The following is a 6,568-nucleotide window of genomic DNA, read 5'->3' on the forward strand; positions in this document are numbered from 1 at the left end:
TGAAGGAAGGAAGTGATGATGACTGGAAACAGTGACCATGGATTCACAAAAAACATACCACTCTTGGCCAGTGTGATAGGTTTCCTTGAAGAGATACCTTCCTTGTTCAAGAGGACACCAAGGAACATCATTTATCTTGACTACGATTTGATCTCTGACGGGGCCTCCCAGATTTATCACTGTAGCAGGACACAGGCAGAGCATCTAAGCTGAATCACAAGGCCAAGTGGCTGGACCAGGGGGCTGAAGGAGTTGCGGTCAAGCAGTTGGCAGTCCAGCTGATGTTCCTCACTGCTTGATGTTGCATTGGATGTTCTTTGGTGTCTTTGTGATGGGCACAGAGCAATGGACAACGAACGGAGGATGCGGGCAGCCTGCCAGGACCACAGGGCTGGCGAGGGGCCGGGGCCAGTGGCGCAATGGACAACGCGCCTGACTACGGATCAGGAGATTGCAGGTTCGACTCCTGCCTGGCTCAACACTTTTAGCCTGGCAGCGGCTCCTCCTGCTCCCTCCCCTCGCCTTTCTTCTCTTGCCCATCATCCATCTTCGGGGACTTCTTCAGGGCAAAAGTGCTGGGGTGTCCTCTTGCCCTGCAGGAAGGAAAGAGTTCCTCCAGACCTTACAGTGGAGCTGGGCACCTTGTCTCATCACTTTCCTCTACTCAGGACTATTCCTTCTATTCCCACTTCTTACTCATGTTCCACACTGGGAATACTGCACACAGCTTTGGGGCCCCCAGTATAAGGACATTGATCAACTGGAACAAGTCCAGTGGAGGATCACCGAAATGGCCTGGTGTTGGTCCCATTGGACCTAGCTGGAACTGGGTTTATTTGGCCTGGGGAAGAAGAGGTTTCAATGAGGACCTGATAGCAAACTTCCAGTATCTATGAGGAGGTCATCAAGCCAGGCTTCTCACAGCATTTCATGATGAAAGGATGAGAGACAGTAGCTATAAATTAAAATGGGACTTTCTCTCCAAATATGAGGGAAAAGTATTTTCCCAAATTTTTTGTCATTGATGAAGGTGGGTAGGAGACAGGGATAGAGAAAGGGAGTGAAAAAGGGAGGGAACTGCAACCAAGGCATGGGAATGAGGGCTCAGCAGGTAAGTTTTCAGTTGGTGCAAAAGGTGCCCAGTGGGTGCCAGGGTTAATGACTAAGGTGGGGGAGACATCTCACTTGCCCCGCAGGAGGCTCAGCTGCAATGCCCAGCTTATCAGGGTTGGGGTCAGCCCTGGGTCTCCTGGGAGCTGTAGTGGCCAGCGCTGGGGTGGTCCTCCTGGGGAGCACATCCCCACCACCCAGGCTGGGTCCCTCCGTATCGACCTTGTAGCACAAGGGCAGCACGTCTGACTCCAGATCAGGAGGTTGTGTGGTTGAGTCACACCAGGGTAAAGGTTCCCCATTTCTGCAGGGTGCTGCTGGGGTGCTTCCTCCCCACATGGCAGTACTTTACTTTTGTCCTCTCTAAGGTTCAGGAGGTTCCTATCAGCCCATTTCTCCTGCCTCACAAGGCCCCTTTGAAGAGCCCCTGCCCTCCAGCGTATCAGCCGCTGCTCCAAATTTGATGAAACTCGTACAGAAACTTGCTGAGTGTGCACCCCATCCTATCATGCAGGTTGTTAATGAAGACATTTAAGAGTGTCAGTATCAGTATTGACACCTGCAAACTCCATTACTAACAGGACACTTTCTACATTTCCAACTGGTGATCCCAACTCTAAGTCTGGTGGTCCAGCCAGGTTTTCACCCACCTTCTTAGCCTCTCGTTCAGTCCATATCTTTTCAATCTGGTTACAAGAAGACTCGAATACCCTATTTAAAAGCCAAGATAAACAAGTGTTTCTTTCCCAGGTTCCAGCAAGGCAGGCAGTTGGGCAGGTCGGGTAGGACCTTAGTAAATTTATGCTGGCAATTTGCAACTACTTTTCCGTCCTTCATGTGTCCATTTTGCTCAAGTGATTCCTGACTTGATCACCCTCTGCCATGAATAATCCACTGCCATAGGCTCTGGCAAAAGGCAAAGGCACACAAAGCTGACAGCAGACTTCATCAATAAAGACAGAGGCAGAGAAGGCATTGAGTACCTCAGCCTGCTCCACATCTGTTGCTATGGCCCTCACTCAGTCAGAAGCGTTGCCACACTTTCTTTTAATTTTCTTTTGCTGCCAATGTGGCTCTAAAAGCCCTTTTGTTGACCTTTCACATCCCTACCAAGCTCAACTCCAGCTGAGCTTTGGTTTTCCTCTGTCAACAGCTAATTCTAGCCATCAGATTGGGGGAACGATTATCACCCTGTTTGACACTTGTGGGACCAAATCTGCAGTCTGTGTCCAGTTTAGGGATCTCCAGGACAAGAAAGACATTTACAGACTGCATTAAGTCCCAGAGATGGTCATCCAGATGAGAAGGTGGTGGAGTGCCTGCTGAGGAGTGGCCTAGAGAGCAATGTTTCCATAATATGGAGGAGAAGAAGTCAAGGAAGGATTATAATCTTGTTTTATGCTATGTGTGCCTACAGAGAAAGCGAAGCCAGGCTTTTCTTCTGGACATAGAGGATGGAGCTCAACAAAAACAGATTACATAAAGGAAAATCTCTATTAGATGATAGGAAAAAAATTTCACACATCAGAGGTCACACATTAGAACAGGGTCCCAGAGAGGTTTTGGCGTTCCCATCCTTGGAGACATTCAAAGCTCGACTAACAAAATGACCTAATGTGAAAGACTTTTTGTGCTCTGAGCAGGGGATTAGATCACTTGGCTTCCAGGGATCTCATAAAATCTAATTTTTTCTATACTTAACTAAATCCTCTTGCACCCTCCCCTGCTCTCCTCACAAAGCCCACCATGCTGGAAGCCCCCAGAGCTCCAGGAGGACCAGGGCCAGTGGCGCAATGGACAACGCGCCTGACTACGGATCAGGAGATTGCAGGTTCGACTCCTGCCTGGCTCGCCATTTTCCTGCCCACAGCCTGGCCGTAGTACTGGTGGTGACAGGGGACCTCTTTCTTTCTCCATGGCGGCCTGCCTTCACCTGGAGTTTCTCCCCTCTTGCTGGGCTTCCTGCACAGCAAAAACTTCCCTCGTGTCAGGGGAGGCTCTGACTGGATATACTGGCAAAAAAAATTTCACCATGAGAGTGGTAAATCACTGAGAGAGAGGCCCCAAGAGGCTGTGGACTCTCCATCTTTGGAGTTAGTCAGAGTTCAAGCAGGCAAGGAACTGATCTGAATGTCATAAGTTGGGCAGAAATTTGGACTAGAGACCTCCACGTGTCATTTCCAACCCAGAACACTCTATTATTCAATGGGAAATTCCTGCTTCCATGTTCTTTTGCTGCTCCATCCCACACTGGCAGGCTCATGGGCTTGTCACCACTTTTGTGGTATCTTCATCCTGCATGTGACTTGGACAAGGAAGGTTGAAGATGCCCATGTACAGGTTAGCCCAGACCAACTGGCCATCAAGCAAGATCTTGCTACCCACAGCTCACCTGCTCTGCCCTCTGTCATCAGGCAGGAGTAAGTGGAGGACAAAACAGGTGGGTTTGAGCTCAACCTTCAGCTGTGCACCACGGCTCCAGAGAGCCCTGGGCGGCTCCAAGCCCTATGTTGGCTGGGAATTGTAGCCACACCTCCCATGGGGCAGGCAAGATGTCACCTCCAACCCACCAGAGCAGCTGAGGGGCTGGAGGCCACCATCTGCCCTTGCTGCCTGGCCTCCTTGTGGGTGGACTCAGCACAGGCATCACTTCTCCTGGGTGGTGGGACCAGTGGGACCAATACTGACCTCCCCGCATAGGTGAGTAGGGAAGGCTGTCATGAACGGGGCAGGAGGGAGCTAGGTGAGGTCTTGCCGCTTCCCTTTGACCACCAACACACCCAGGTGGTACAGAAAGCACGGCGGGGGCACCAGGTGGGACCACAGGCTGGGGCCAGTGGCGCAATGGACAACGCGCCTGACTACGGATCAGGAGATTGCAGGTTCGACTCCTGCCTGGCTCGACCTGAAACTGCCTGACTGTCGTGGAGGTGATGGGGGACAACTGCCTTCATGTCCTTCCCCTTCCAGGCTTTTTTCCCATCTCTCTTACATCAGCATCACAGGAGCATCATCTTGCGAAACACTTCTTTGTCAAAGCTGCGAATGTGCCACCTGCTTCAAGAGCCACCACTCCTCAAGTCCTTTTTGGCCTGGGGTGCTGACCTCCTAGAGTGCTCAGTGGCAGGATTGCTTCTGAGACCTCTGAGTGTGTGTTTTCCTCATAAGCCCTGTGCGCATCTCCTGGCTGTCTCCCTGAGCACTACTGAGTGGAAGCTGGTTGAAGCCTCACTAGTAACAACTGTGGGTAAGGGGTGGGTGGAAAGTGGGCTGGGACATTGGGCTTGAAGGGTTGTGGTCAAGGGTTGGAAGTGCGAATGGTGGTTAATTGCTCCTAGTGCTCCTCAGGGGTCAATGCTGCCACTGATACTACTGAACATCTTCACTGATATACTCAGTAATGGGATAAGATGAAGTTCATGGATGACACCAGTGGGGAGGGGAGCAGTTGACACTGGCAAGGATGGCTGTCATTCAGAGTCACCTGGACAGGGTGAAGGAAGTTCAGCAAAGGCATCAAGTTCAGTCCTGCTTCTGGGATGGGATAACCCCATGCAGCACTACAGACTGTCAAGAAAACAGCTGTGCAGAAAAGGGCGTAGGGGAGAACAACAACTTCCACAAGAGTCAGCAGTGTGCCCTTGGACCCGTGAAGGCCAACTGCATGGTGGGCTGTCCTACCAAGAACATAGCTACCTGCTCAAGAGGAAGGATTATTGCTCTCCATCCAGCACTTCTGAGACCATCATTGGTGCACTGTGTCCAAGACTAACCACCTCAGTACAAACAAGACACTGACAACATGGAGCAGGTCTAGCTTTGTCCTTTTCCATACTTCTCCCCACCTTTTTGAGCTTTTCCTCTAGTTAAAGTCTTTTAAAGCCTGCTGGCAGACATACTTTTGCCTCTTCTGATATACCTTGTAGTCTCCTGAGCAATCCTAATTCCTAAAAGAAGGTTGCAAATTTATAAAAGTAAAAGGGGTCTGAGATGCAGGGGTGCTGCACCCCTCCACCCTGACCTTGTGGCACAAGGGCAGCACATCTGCACCTGGATCACAAGGTTGGGTGTCTCAATCATGCTGAGGCCAGGCTTGGGACAGTGCTGTGAGCAGGTGGCCTGTCTGTGCTTTCCATGGGGCTCATCGATGTTGCATGCAGAACTTTGCAACAAGACCAAAGTGGGCCTCAAAGGTGGTTGGGGACCAGAGCACATGATCTGCCAGGACAGCCTGAGAGTGCTGGGTCTCTCCAGCCTACAAAGGAGCTGTTCAGGAGGCATCTTCATTCTGCTGTGGGATTTGCTGTGGTGCCCCTGGCTGTGGTGTGGGCCCCAGCTCTGCCCATTTTGGGGTGCCCAGCTGCACTGAAAGGGCTGGAGGAACTCTTTCCTTCCTGCAGGGCAAGAAGACACCCCAGCACTTTTACCCTGAAGAAGGCCCAGGAGGATGGGTGATAGGCAGGAGAAGAAAGGCCCACGTAGAGGGAGCAGGAGGAGCTGCCACCAGGCTAAAAGTGTTGAGCCAGGCAGGAGTCGAACCTGCAGTCTCCTGATCCGTAGTCAGGCGCGTTGTCCATTGCGCCACTGGCCCCGGCCCCTCACCAGCCCCGTGCCGTTGGTAGGCTGCCCGCATCCTTCGTTCTGTGGAACATCTTCTGCGCCCATCACAAAGACACCAAAGAACATCCAATGCAACATCAAGTAGTCAAGAACGTCAGCTGGACTGCCAGCTGCTGTCTGCAGCCCCTCGGTCCCCTGGTCCAGACACTGCCAGCTGCCTCGTGATTCAGGTGCCGTGTCTCTGTGTCCTGCTACAATGATGTGTCTGGGAGACCTCATAAGAAGTTAAATCAAAGTCAAGATAAGCAATATTCCATGGTCTCCTCTTGACCACTGAGGAAGGTGTATCTCTTCAAAGAAACCTATCACACTGGCCAAGAGTGGTCTGCCCTTGGTAAATCCATGGTCATTATTTCCAGTCATCATCACTTCCTTCCTTCATTTGGGTGTGGCTTTCGGGAGTATTTATTCCATAGTCTTCATTTGGGCTCTTAGATGAGGCTGACCAGATCAGAGCTTCCCAGATCCTCCTTCTTAGTCTTCTTGAAAAAACTTCTCATGTTGTTCATCAGAAACTTCTCTCTATTTCCACAATCCTTCACTGAATAATTGCCTGTGACCCCTTGCAGAAATCCCCCGGACTGACTGTACCACCCCATGTTACCCTCCCAGGCAAGTATTGCCTGAGGGTAAGTCCAGGTCCCCCAGGAGTGCCTGAGCATGCAGTTAGGAAGCTTCTTGCACTTCTGTGAGGAAGACTTCAGTTCCTTCAGCTTGTTGATGAGGCCACCCGTAGCAGACACCCACCGCAACACCCCCCTGCATTGGCTTCCACCCTGATCATGATTCATAACCGCCAACCAGCACAGTCTGGCTGAAAGGAAAGCTCTGGGCATCA

The 6,568-nt window shown here is 51.3% G+C and overlaps 4 non-coding genes across 4 annotated transcripts; 3 read left to right on the forward strand and 1 right to left on the reverse strand.

Moving 5' to 3' along the window:
* The first annotated feature begins 405 nt into the window (after positions 1–405).
* TRNAR-ACG lies at positions 406–478 on the forward strand. Its single transcript has one exon. It is a non-coding gene; the product is annotated as a tRNA-Arg (tRNA).
* A 2,411-nt stretch (positions 479–2,889) lies between these two features.
* TRNAR-ACG lies at positions 2,890–2,962 on the forward strand. Its single transcript has one exon. It is a non-coding gene; the product is annotated as a tRNA-Arg (tRNA).
* A 978-nt stretch (positions 2,963–3,940) lies between these two features.
* On the forward strand, positions 3,941–4,013 carry TRNAR-ACG. The gene has a single exon. It is a non-coding gene; the product is annotated as a tRNA-Arg (tRNA).
* Positions 4,014–5,628: 1,615 nt separating this feature from the next.
* On the reverse strand, positions 5,629–5,701 carry TRNAR-ACG. Its single transcript has one exon. It is a non-coding gene; the product is annotated as a tRNA-Arg (tRNA).
* Between the last annotated feature and the right edge of the window lie 867 nt (positions 5,702–6,568).

The sequence above is a fragment of the Fulmarus glacialis genome, unplaced genomic scaffold, assembly GCF_000690835.1.
Source record: "Fulmarus glacialis isolate BGI_N327 unplaced genomic scaffold, ASM69083v1 scaffold29592, whole genome shotgun sequence".
Taxonomy (NCBI): domain Eukaryota; kingdom Metazoa; phylum Chordata; class Aves; order Procellariiformes; family Procellariidae; genus Fulmarus; species Fulmarus glacialis.